The following is a 14,193-nucleotide window of genomic DNA, read 5'->3' on the forward strand; positions in this document are numbered from 1 at the left end:
GAATGTTCAGCATCTGCTCCACCGGTTGAATAATTACGAGGTGTACACAAACCGAAAAATGACTGAGTGCTACAGCATTAATACATAATTATTTTATCGCTACCATCAACAATTATATTGTATGCAAGTCATTCATGGAGAAACATTCCAGAAGAGCAGAGCATGTTAATATATGATTTCATTAGTTCACAATCTGTGATTGAAATAACATATATGTTATTGTTGTACAGATATGTATAAAACAGTGATGTAACTGAACAATTAATAACTCTGCATGTAGACAGTACAGTACTTTACTATAATAAAACCTACATATTTACACTAATTTAAATCTTGGCGACTTTTCATTGGATGTTTGTGGATTTTACGTTAACAGCTATGCAATTATTTAAGCCATGCTTCGTTCAGTATTACTTCTAGATTGAACCTCATAGCAGATATTTTCACAAGTTTTCTGGGAAGCATGTCTTCAGACTCCCATAGCATTAGCATGCTCATCGTGTGTTGCACAATATATATTGGTTTTTGATCTCACCAATTAGAACTCTCTTTTGAAACGTTATGTGTAGAAGCCTGTGGGCTATTTATACTGTACCCAATACGATTATCTATACCCGATATTTAGCGTTATAAGCTTACAAATCCTCGCTGATACACTAGGAGACGATACAAAAGATCTTAAGTTTATATTCAGCTATTCCTGCAGATTTAATAACTACGAGCCTTCCCCTCCTCGTTTTTGTAATGTTTAGGCTGAAGGTGTCTACAATATATGTACATATTGATATATATACGCTATTCAACAATCTGTATAACTTTTAGGTGTATATTCAGAAGGATTTTTCGTTATCAGTAAATAAAGAAATTTTGTGATCTCGGCCTTTTTTTGACTACCAGAATATTCCGAGTAAAATTTTGAAATCATGTCGAAATAATATAATTCACTATATCATAAGTAATTACTTACTCAGAACTGAAAAGTGTGTTTGAGATTTGAATTTTCTGACTCATAAGTGGTGTTAAAGATTTTAAAGGAAGTACTTCCTTATATCGTTATTGCTTCCTTCTTAAGATTGTGTAACAGGGGGCGCTATTGCACTGGAACCGGCAAAAGGCAATTTGGTTGCATAATGCAGATGTTATATAAGATAAGGTAACTGCAGTTTTGTAGTATTTATAATCCAGATTTAGTTGGTAAAAAAAATATATTCACGTATATATTAAGGTTTAGTTGGTATTGATACATTGTACGTGAAGAAAATGCCGATAAAGATTATATTTATTTGGATTTTTATTTGCATATTTTTACTGCCAAAAAGTGGAATTGACAGTAATATTACCAATCCAAAATACCATTCTTACTAATAAAAGTCTATATTTTCTTAGGTAAAAATATCAAAACTGTGCATGGTATTCTACAATGTAGGAGTAAACATTACTTAGTATGCAGTGTTAATAATTGCAATTAAAAGATTGATTAATTAACAATTAATTTGGGTGATCGTGCAGTAACTACGGCAACGATTGTAAACTAGTTGTCACTACTTTCCGTTACTAGCATATATAAATAGATTATGAAAGTTAAATTTGAAATCTTATGCTTGATCTTAATTCCTAATATAATATTCTGATTAGTATTTATATTTAATAGTAATTAATAACAACATTACAACTAGTAATAGTATTGGTACTAGGATGATTCTAAGGATGGAAAGTTTATCTATAAGAACAGTACTTTGTCAATAAATTAAGGGCAAGGAGTGCTTTTGATGAAGTTTGCAATATTATTCGGGGGTTTAGTAGAATAAAGTCCTTCAGTTTCTTTCTGCTATATTCTGGAAACAATGAAATAAGAGAACGCACGTTTAAAATCTGTGAGTGACAGGCAATGTTGCAGTTAATATAGCGTACTCACGAATATATTATCTAATACCAAGTCTAAATTTTTGTTGTTTTTGACCACTGCATAAAAGAATGCAAGGACTAGGATACTGTTTGTTATGCACATCTTAATTAGAAGTAGTTCTCTTTAATACGTGCTTGTCATAAATCTACTATAACTCTCAGCTGTTTGGCTTGGCATTTGTCCTTGATCTTATGTTACTAGAATATACAATTACGTAGAGTATATAATAGATTCGTTCATTCTCAGTGTAAGGATTTTTATTATTTAGGAGGTAAGTGTTTTAAGAACCTGAATTACAAGATTAGATCATGAAAAAAAGAAGTGATGTGCTATACCTTCTGCTTCTTAAGAAAACTTTCAAGTAGTATTGGTTGTTTAAACAAATTAAGTAGTAGTAATAATAAGAGAAAGATGAAGTTACATACTTTCATAGACGTTACGATTCCACAAACATTACTAACAAGCAACAAACCTTTACTAGCTGAGATTTCCCAAATACAAAATGGTGTTTATTATGTTTGGAAGGAGCAAATAAACGGAATTGTATGGAGTACAGAAGAAAGCCACTAGTTTTTGGGAGAGTTTGATGTAATTAATATTTTAATATTAGTTGATTATTTTTTTTCAAACCTAACAAAGAGGTCTACATAAATGCTTCCTAACTGCTACATAGATTTAAAACTGTAGATAGAGTACCATTGTTTTAAAAAGCTATGTAACTTAATGGCAGACACTGTTGTAGGTGGTTCACAACTCAAAATGAGTTGAACTTTTGTAATGCTTCTTCCTGTTTGAGACTTATTCAATGATATCTCAGGATTGTTCTAACAAATCATCAGTTTCTTTTTTATTATGTGTTTGGTAACTGTTTGTGACTAATGTTCCTTACTTGCATTAAAGAATGTGAATGAACTGCAAATGTCTGCCATCATTCATTGGCAAGAATATATTTACATGACCTACAAATTTAGTTTTATCAATCAGGTTTGTAGGCTTTTATTAAAATAAAAACTTGTATCAGAAGAAGCTGTATCATAAATAAACAATGTATATATATATATACATACTTTTTTTTTAAAAAACTTTATAAAGTTTGAAGTAAACACATTGTAGAGTAGTTTTGTTATTATGAATCTACAATGAATATACCTTCATTAATGCAAGTATAATTTTTAAAACTACTTAAACAGTATTTATTTTTACTTGGAACTTCAATAATTATGTGAAAATCTAAAGTGAGACATATCCAATGACGAGAGTTGACTGCATGAGAGTTATACAATAATTTTAGTAAATGGCCATGGACTTGTCCACAAACACATTCCACTTCTCATGCAGTGTTAAAACTTTTATTGGTTACTGCCATTTGTGGTTGCAATAATAAATTTATTAGAAAATCATATACTTGTCCTTCTGATCACATTTAGGCCAAACAATACTAAGTTTTACACCTAATGTCTTATACAAATGATCAAACCTAAAAGATCCCGGTCAAATACTATCACATGACTCGTTTGCTTTGTTTGTTTGTTTTTGGAATTTCGCACAAAGCTACTCGAGGGCTATCTGTGCTAGCCGTCCCTAATTTAGCAGTGTAAGACTAGAGGGAAGGCAGCTAGTCATCACCACCCACCGCCAACTCTTGGGCTACTCTTTTACCAACGAATAGTGGGATTGACCGTCACATTATACATCCCCACGGCTGGGAGGGCGAGCATGTTTGGACGCGCGCGCGCTGACCCTCGATTACGAGTCGCGACGCCTTTGCGCTTGGCCATGCCAGGCCTAACCTCGTTTGCATAAATCATCAAGCAAGTGGTGCTAAATCAGCATTTTATAATATACCTGCAAGCTACCATGTCTACTGTGCTAAAATGAGAAAGTAAGCCAAGTAAATGGACAAGTTGCCATTCCCTGCTAACACAATTACAAGAAAAATATCAATATATCTATAAACAAGTTCCCCATCTTGTCATACTCCTTTGTTTTAGTGTGTTTTGACTACATTTTTTTCTAACTTGTTCCATGCAAATATGGTTGTGACTACATTTGTTATACTTCTATAAATACACAATTTGTATTTTCACTGTCAAATTTGAGTATATAAAGCCTACTGGTAATAACATTCCATAAAAAATAATGCATGTTAACTTTTTGGGTAATTTAAAATCAAACAATATAAACAACCTTAATGGTCCATAGAAGCTCATAACATCTGAATCTAAACATTGTTATCAAAAGGTGGGGGATAAATTACAAAGCATCTGCTTATGTGAAAACACCCCTGACAACAAAGTCAACATAGCAGAACTTTTTGCTGAAAAAAAGGAGTGTTGTTTGCTGTACCAGGTGCTTTCACACCAGGATGTTCTAAGGTCAACTCTTTAATTCTTTATGGAGTAGTTAGTAATTTTGTTTTATAGCATTTTTCACTTAACAGTAATCAATGTTAAATTTACAAAGTGAGTTGCTATTGTGTCATTTTAAAGTTATCTATCAAACATCAAGTATACAAGTTAACCTTTTCATAACTAAAATGTTTCCATTGCTAGTTTGTTACATTTATTTAGACAATTAAGAAAACATAATTTTGCCATTAGTATATTAAAGCTAAACCAAAGTTCTTTTTATAAGTAAAAGTCCTTAGTATGTTGATTTTTTTTCAGACTCATCTTCCAGATTATGTTGAAAAGTTTGAAAAGCTCAAGTTGTTGCCTGTGTATCAGTCAATGATCCATTTGTCATGGAGGCATGGGGTAAAAACCATCAAACTGACAACAAAGTAACTGCATTTTTACATTTTTCAGTGCAAAAGAAATCAGTCTTGTATTTTAAAAAATTATTTGCCCAACAAAGACGTTGTGCACTTTATTCCACATACACTTTATTTATATTTACAATAAATGACAAACTCATTGGTCAATCACTTATAAATTAGAACCTAGTCTGGAAATTTTTTGTTTTATTTTTTGTTCTCTGTGGTTATGTTTTTATATCCTAAAAGTTATGAACATGTGTATCATTCTTAGTCTGTGCATTTATTGCTCATTTATTTGAAGGTACATTATGTTGAAATTGATCTAAAGAAACCATATGTGGTGTGTTGTGGTCTTCTCAGTTTTTAATCTAACTTGTACTATTGATGCACCAAACAAAACTAATGTTGCCACAGGTTTGTAGAGATGAGTTATCAGTGATACTCGGTAATATATTAGCACCATGGTGAATGCAGAAAGTTGGTGGCAGGTGATCTCAGTCAATTGCCTTTCTTCTGATTGACATTCAAGAAAGAATTGTCAGTGGGTACTGCCAGACAGTGGCATATGGCTTTAGTAGGATTGCCATAAAAAAAAAGAAATAGGCACGTTCCTTGGTGTTATGGATCAAACCCGATATCCTCAAACTGAAATATTTAAACAAATTTGAGTAAAAATAAATAAATAAATAAATAAATAAACTGCCTAAAATGAGGCAGGGCACAAGTGGCTTGTTATGTAACTTTGTTTAACAATGTCAGTGACGTTTCAATTACTTGAATAGTTGAAACAATAATAATTGGAAGCCTTAATTTTGATTAGTTTTTATTTTTGTGATCATTTATTTAACTGTAATTCTGATTAATCAGTTAGTTTACAGGACAATAAATAGATGTAAATCTCTGCTAGGATTAATCCATCATATTGATTAAATTGTTCTGCTCTAACAAGTTGGATGTTAATAGTAATAAAACATGTCACAGTTTTCTAAAGTGGTTTCATTTTCTTTTTCTCCTCAGGTTAAATTATGCTAGCTGACCCAGCTGCAGAATTTACTAAGGTAAGAAGAGAAAACACTTATTGGAACAGTGTACTAGCAGAAGCCTCAATTTTATTGAATGAATTATACACTTGGAAATATGCAAATGATTTATTTTAAAGCTAAACTATAATTTATGTGTGGAAGTTTTAAATATCAAATTTTAAAACTTAGTTCAAATACTTTTCTTTAGGGTATTTTGGAATAATGTCCAACACTGTAAATCACATCTTTGTTCACCGTTAAGATTAATATATAAAAGCCATAACTTGTAAATGGATAAAATAGTTAAAATGTAAATGTCCAATATATGAAACACAGAGTTAATACTGTTAATCTGTCCTAATTTCTGAAAACTTTGTTAAACAGTTATACAATATTAACTATTTTTAAGATGAATAAAAAAAACATTCCTTATATTTGTCCTAAAATCTTTGTATTTTAAATACTTCATTACTTTTTGATATAAAGAAATTAAATAACTAAAATTGTGCTAAGCTGGTTCTAAAATTCGTGAATCTGAAATAGATCTCTGGTTTGAATTCAACTTTGTTTTTCATTTTATTTTTGAAGTATCTTGAAAATGTATTTGGGCCTAATGATATTTAATTTCCTGAAACAGCTAAAGCTTCAGTGTAATATAAAATCAGTGAGCTGAATCTGTATAACTCAAAGCATAGTTTAATTTTTGTTATTTTTTACCCTTAATGTAGGCTGTTGAAATGGAAGTGGATTTAAGTGGTCCATTGGGGAATATTCGTTCTAAAAGGTAATTGTGACAGTTCTTACTACTGTTATAACTAGTGGAAGTTAATCAGTTATTTGATATGAAACTGCATTTTGATATAATTAAACATGGTGGTTAATTACACTATCTTATTATAATCATTCTTTTGTATTTTGAACTTTTTTTTTAATCATGGTCTATCGTAATACTAAAATCAGTCTTTCAATCTTTGTGATTAATATAACTTGAATAACTTGACTGTTTGTACAAATGAATAACCAACCCCACTCACCCCTTTTCAATTAAAGTTAGAAAAATGTTTTACCATTGCAATTTCATTAAGACTAGTAGTTCTTTTTGGATGAAAAACATTTGTCTAGAGCAGAAAGGACTTTGGCAGTAAAGTTATGAACAAATTGCTACTTCATCCTTCCACTATACTCTACACATTCAGAAAAATGTAACATAACTAATTTCTAATCACATTATACACTACAGTTTTAACAACACTTTTGTCATTAAATTTATTTAAGAGTTTATTACTTTACAAATTAATGTAGAAACGAATGGCATGTAAGTTGTTCTACTGAAAATATGCCATATCAATTCTTTAATGTTAACTTCTAATAAAGCTTTATTAATGTACTCCTAGATCAAAGTGACACAAAAAAAGTTATTTTCAATACCTTATTTTCGATACAAATATAACTTTTTTTTCTTAAAAGGATATTCTATGGTCATTGAAAATGGTATTGTCAAACATCTGAATGTAGAACCTGATGGTACTGGACTGACATGTTCCCTGGCAGATGACATTATAAATCAACTCTAATAGATGAAACATGGTCATAAATATATCTTGTAATATTGTACTCCAAGTTTTGGTAAATCTAGTGTTAATTTTTCTCTTTGTAATAACGTTTCTGTTTATAAATATCAGTATGTTTTAAAAGATTACTGATTAGTCTGACAAAAAAATATACTTAAATACATTTTTGTTGTAGTATATTTACAAATAAAAATATTCAATATTTAGTTTTTCCCTTTAAAAAATGAATCCAATCCTTCACTTTTAATCTTTTTTTAAAATTTGATTAATAAAGAAAATTTCTTTTCCATAAGGTTTGTTTGTACATGTAAGGGAAGAATGTAAAAATTTATAACACTGATGAGATATTTTTCTCTTTATTATGCATTATTTAGTGGAACATTAGATATGCATCTCCTATAGAGAACATTTAAAATAATGTAAAAATTTGTTACACTGAGAAAATTACAAATGATCTCGGTAACTTATTTTTTTTTATTTACTGATAAAGTAATGCTTATGCATATAAATTTAAAGAGAGGATCTGATAAGGAGTAGCTATTAAGTTAAGCTACATGACTATCAGTATTTCTAAACATTTTCATTATTAACTGAAGAACAAAAGAAAACATTCTAATCAATAGGTTATAGAATGACCTATTTCAACCTGAGCACCGACACAATTTTACATGAAATTTTGTAGCTAACTTAAAAAAACAAAACACTTAAGTATAGTAGTTATTCTGTAACAAAGCAAGGCAGAAATTCTTGTATCTACTAGCACTCAATTTTAATAAATGCTACATTGTCATTTTCTTGCATATTTCCATCAATTTACATATCAAAGGTTTGATACAAACAGATTAAAAATATAACTGTTAACCTTAATAAAAGTCACCACTGTTATATTTCCTATAACATTACTACTTGTATAATGTGTTCAGAAAATTTCAATTATTAACAATTATCTTTTGAGATGAAACTTGTACTTAATGGTCACCTGACACAATTAACATTATTACTAATGCATTTTTTTATATAATCTAAACAGATTATATATCAAAACTCTAGTCAAGCTTACTGAAACTGTTTTAATGATGAATATTTACAAATAACTAGAATATAAATTATATGTAGTTAATTATTAGCCCCAAAAAATTAAGAGAAAATTATTTACTTTCCATATTTTATATATATTTCCCAAACTGTAAAGGAGTTATAATTCTAAATGCATACAAAAGAAGAGACATGATACAGGCACACAAGTAACTGAATAAGCCAATCAAATTAGTTGAATAGTTTCAAACAGCATAGATAACAATGAAGATAAATAGCTCAGAATAAACCTAATGAAGACAGGCAAGTGGGTAACAGTAAGTTAACCTAGTAAACATCAGGAAGAAGATAAAATAATTTCTACTATATTCTCTCTTATTATACATCTATAATTTAAACCTAATATCTTGAACTGTTGATTAACTGAACTTGGGTTATCTCCCCAGTTGTGAAACTACAGTGGAACCCCTCTAAGCAGCCACCCTCAGATTCAGTCACCCCTTGAAAGCGGTGGTCATTCAATCACAGTCCCTTTTTTGTTTACATAATCCTAATTATGTACAGTAGAACCCTCTAATGAGGCCAGTTAGTCTCAGTCCCAAAGGTGGCTGTTTCAGAGGGGTTCCACTGTATTGATACATGAAACCATCACTACTTTCAAATTAATTTGAACTGCAAGTCAGTAAAATACCATTATTTGGTGAATTAGAAGTCTTATTGTACTAAAATATTTTCTCCACCATGCTAAACTGGTTTTCAGAGGTGAGACACCACTGGTAAAACTATTAACAGTTGTTAATATAGTCTATTTAAATTTATGATCACATCTTAATACATTCAGTTCATAATACTACAATTATTTATAATAAGAGACCTGATAAAATTTGAATACACACAACCTATTAGACAACTAAATGTTCTATATATTTTAAACCTAACAGAAGTTTTTGTCATTACTTTTACTTTTTTTTGAAATGATGCAAATGCCAGTTATGAATGTTTCCAGCTCAATATTTAATAAAAGGTATCTATTACAAGATTCACAAGCTTCTGTATAGAAGAACATACACTTTGTCTAAAGTGTGACAGTTGTTTATATGTTATATTTATTAACAATGTTAAATATCCAAATACAATTAAATGTTACATATATTTACTAGACACTCTTGCTCTGTGCAACAAATTATTTCATGGAAGAAGAGGTTTTATAAGTTTAAAACTCCTTTATACCATCATTTATCATTTTTTAAAACCTTCCCTAGTTTTAAAATATCTGTGTAGCCTCATTTGTTATATTGTATAGGATAAAAGAAGTAATTACTATGAACGTCTTGATTTGCATATTTTGATGGGAATATAAAATATTGATAAAATTGTTATGGACAATGGTTAAAGAACTGCATGATTACCTCAACTTGATTACATATAGTATTAATGTATGAAACCATATGAATAGAATACTGATTTTACCAATGTATGAAATCACACATTCTACAATTCTGAATACAAAACAATCTATAAAATTACTCAATTACTATATATTGAAAATATGTATTTGTCTTTATACTAAAAAAGTCTTCAAAACTAAAATGACTGCTATTTGAATACATAATAATCTAATCAAATCATGAAATCCAGAAATCTGGAGTATGAACACAACTCAATCATCACTTTCAATTTCTCTGGTTCTGTTGTAATTCATAAGGTCAGCTTGGCTCAGCTTTTCAGTATCAGGTTTAAAATCATCTAACCTATATGGACATTCATTAACAAATGCACAAAGGTCACTTGACAATATTAAAGTATAAAGGGATAGACAAGAGGAGCAAGAAGAACAATAAGGAATAATGTCTAAATATTCGTAGTCCTAGATCATTAAAAATGTTTACACCTGAGTCTAAACATATGATGGAACTTGAAGTTCAGTAACTGTAAATAAATACACCCATTTAGTGTATTATGACATTCTAGCACACTGTTATAAATATGAGCCTATTAAAAAATTGTCCAAATGTGAGAATCATCTGTTGAAGAAAAACCACTTGGAATCCAAAATGGAGTTTACAAATGAAATGTATATATTATATTAAGTCAAATTAGATAAAAGCCAAGTAAACATAGTTGACAAGGAAACTACAGAAAGAGGCAACATGATAAACAAGGCTTCAGCAAGTTGGTTTTAAGCAGAAGTTTAAAAGGGTTGTTTATATACTAAAATAATGACTCAAAAGCTAGAATAAATGATACTAAATTATTTTAACATTTATATGAAAATTAAACAAGTTAAATAAGTGTTTCATATATACTTTTATCAGTAGATATTTGTGTAGTAATAAAACTTTCATTTGACTTACAAATTTATTTCGTTATTCAACACTGAATGTTATATTTAAAAAGTTAAACTCAATCTTCAGAAACAAAAATCTTATACCCAAGAGGAATGTCAAGTTACTTGTATTAGAAAAACTGTAATTTCTAAACAGCAAGCTGTTCATTTATATATCACTGAAAAAAAGTTCTGACAAAGTAATACTATGAACTTTGTTTGAAAACAAAATATGTAGAAATAACAAATTATGAATTACCAGTAAAAATACATACACAAAGGATAAGTTGAATCAAGAAACTAAAATTTATATGACAGCCAAAGAAAATTTAACTGTATTATTCTTAGTCCAAATTTAATAAAATCTGTAGTGTGGATTAATTAGATCAACCCCAAACACTGTGCCAAGCAAAACTTCACATGATCTTGTATATTTTTCTGTATCTCTTGATAACTAATAATATCCACATGAAAATGTTAAACATGAATCCTATGTTAATTTCTCATACATGAATACATGCAAGTACAACATGAATGACTACTACCAACTTCAGTCTTCAGATAGGTTTGTACAACAAGGTGGTAACATACTTCTTCCGATACCTGTGTGTAGCACTGAGAACCATTACTCCATCCTGTCAAAATTAACAGATATTTAACAACTAAAACAGTGCTTTCTTTAGAACATCAAGATGTGTTTGCTTCCTGATGCTTTTAAATATATTAGGGAAAGTTAGAAAAGGTTGTCTTCTTGTTTCTTATATATTTTACTTTTATGTTAAATTATAATATTGTGTTTGAGAATTTTTTTTAGTTTTATTTGTTTTCATTTCCTATAGACATTTCTTTCTGTGTTATTAATGAGAGAATAATCACAAGTAAAACAGGAAATGTACTACAACCTTTAATACTGGGAAGAAATAAGAACAGGAAAAACTTAAAGATCTATGATTAATTATGTATTTTTTCTGTCCATGTTCAGATAGTTTATATTACGCACTATTTATTAATAAAAAAATTACTAATTTTCCCATTAAATTTGACACAATAAACAAAAACTATTGATCACTCACTGAAAATAACAGAAACTTAAAGTTTAAACTGACATTACTCTGTCACAATGAAAATTCTCTCTTTAACTCTACATTAATTTTTTTGTTGTTGTTAATAAAGAAAATAAATGAGCACACCATAACTTTTGGAACAATTATTTATTCTACTTAGGGAAGCCTTTTAAAGTGGTTGGAAATATGCTTTGATGAGTGTTTTGTTCAGTGATTCCCAACCTGTTGTTCCCTTCTTCAAGTATAATCATTTTTTTCTTGCACCTCCCCAGTATTATCAGCATTTTATTACCTCTTTTATCCACTTTAAAATTTTAGTGACCATTTATTACAAGGCTATTCTGAGACATTCCCCCAGAAGTGAGGAATTACTGGACTAGTAGGACAATCATTAATCCAACAAGGAGGTAGGTTTCAAGCTGTCCAGTGTATATATCTTAAAGCCTTCAAATAAAATCACCTATTCACCTTGAAATTAATTTAAAGAGTGGTTTCATAAACAACATACATTTACCCAAGAAAAACATTCTGTAGCATTCATATAACCAGCTAAATGCACTCCGAGAGATTTAATACATTAAACAACTTAAGTTAGTATAATGATAAAAAAAAAAAAAAAAATAACGATTTTCACCTTGATGGAGAGAGCATACAGATGGTTTAACATAACATGGTTGGGTTCAGGAAGCAGAGTTGGTTCACACTGACAGAAAGGATAACAAAATAGATATGACTAAACTAGTAAGCACATCAGTCACAGTTATTCAAAATGAAACAAATTAGAAATTAACTGATGCTGGATTTATTGTGGAATTACTATTCCATCCAAAGAATATTTATGATTAAAATACATTTGAGTTAAGCAACTGATAGGTGCTGCTAACAAGTTCAGTTGAGTTGTTAAAATTGATCTGATATCAACCTACATACACATTTAGGTAAACTAAACTGTTCAATGCAACTTTGAGTTAAGATCCAAAGTTATCCTAAATAAACAAAACTGCACATATATTCAAAATAATTCTTTAAAAAGCATTTAGTGTTCTTAATGCCTGTGTTAACATTCAAATATTAACTATCCAAATATACACAATGATCCAGAAGGTAGGCAAGAAAATGCCTATCAATTAGCTCAACAATGAATTTCCACTGCACACTAAAATCAAGTTAAAATTAATGAAATCCAAAGTTTAAGAAAAGCTTTGAAGAAAATATTTATTACACCAGTTAGTACAAGAATTAATGCCTTGAAAACTTCAAGATAAAGAAAGCATAAGTTGTAGTAATGTACAAGAGATACAACTAGTAAAAATTTATGAAATTAAGCAATTTCCACATGGATAATGTTTTCTTGAATTACACTTAAAAAAAGTAATAAAAGAGAACAAACCGAAAGTGAAATATCTTTGTTTAGGATCACTTGAAGAAGATGAGGAGGAAGAATTGGAGGTCCTGCTGACTTGTCATATGGATTCCTCTGAGGAATTTCTTGACAATACTCGCCAGGTGGAGTTCCAGCCATGTCTTCTATATGTACAGAACACAAAGAATATTTAAGATCAGAAATATACTGTTTTGATACTGCCCTCCCATATGTTACAAAAAACATAGATCTGTTTTATCCACTTCATTCTAAAATCACTGTATTTTGTTTTGTATCTCTTCAATATACAGTTAGCAGAAGTCTATCACTGACAACTCAAAGAATGGTAATTATTTGTAAAAAGAGCAACACAGTAATTTGGGTTGTTATGAAGATATTTACCAGCAGGATTTGGTGGGTTAACCATTTATTTCAGATGAGAGGACACTCATTTAGTATGTGACAGATTTCTAGTTCAAAGCTAGGGTGAGTATATATATATATATTTATTTATAAAATACATTACACATATCAAGCACAAAAAGTGTTGAAGCACATGAATGTTAGCTTACAAATTCATTTAAAACAAGTTATTTTATTGTGAAACAATTAATAAATATTTATATTTCTACTGCTTATATTTTACCTCTTTCTTTTACAGAAAAAATGGTAAACTTTACCTTTTTCCTTAAAGAAAAAACATTTTATTACAGTTTCTGATCAACTTCTAAACCATTTGAATGTACTAGTAAACTAGTAATGGTTTAAAAGAAATAATCTAAGTAAATGTGTCCTCAGAATTAACTGCACAAATAAAATTTTCTGACCCATTAATATTTATTGGATGCTTCCAGGGTTTTGATCAACAAGATTCCTATTCCCCCCTGTATACTATCTGGTTAAAAACCCCAGTAACTGACATGATGTAATCAGCTACTTTAATTTACAAAATTATTCTGAATCTATTCAAATTCCATGGGACTGTAAAGAGCTGGGTGCTCCAATGGTAAAGCAGATGATGTCTTAAGATTATGATTTTATTGAATGAGAATGACTGGTCGTAATAGCGCAGAGCTAGTTACATGCGTAATTCTGATGTTTTCTGTTAAGTAAGAAATGTTAGATTTAAACAGATTACAAAATATCTT

The 14,193-nt window shown here is 29.6% G+C and overlaps 1 pseudogene across 1 annotated transcript; it reads left to right on the forward strand.

The window, feature by feature from the left end:
• Positions 1-2,824: 2,824 nt before the first annotated feature.
• On the forward strand, positions 2,825-8,768 carry LOC143232495 (peroxiredoxin-5, mitochondrial-like; annotated as a pseudogene). The gene is made up of 4 exons (XR_013017563.1): positions 2,825-2,890; positions 4,148-4,281; positions 4,573-4,841; positions 7,081-8,768. The product of XR_013017563.1 is annotated as a peroxiredoxin-5, mitochondrial-like (transcript).
• Positions 8,769-14,193: the final 5,425 nt, after the last annotated feature.

Source organism: Tachypleus tridentatus, chromosome 1, assembly GCF_004210375.1.
Source record: "Tachypleus tridentatus isolate NWPU-2018 chromosome 1, ASM421037v1, whole genome shotgun sequence".
Classification (NCBI taxonomy): domain Eukaryota; kingdom Metazoa; phylum Arthropoda; class Merostomata; order Xiphosura; family Limulidae; genus Tachypleus; species Tachypleus tridentatus.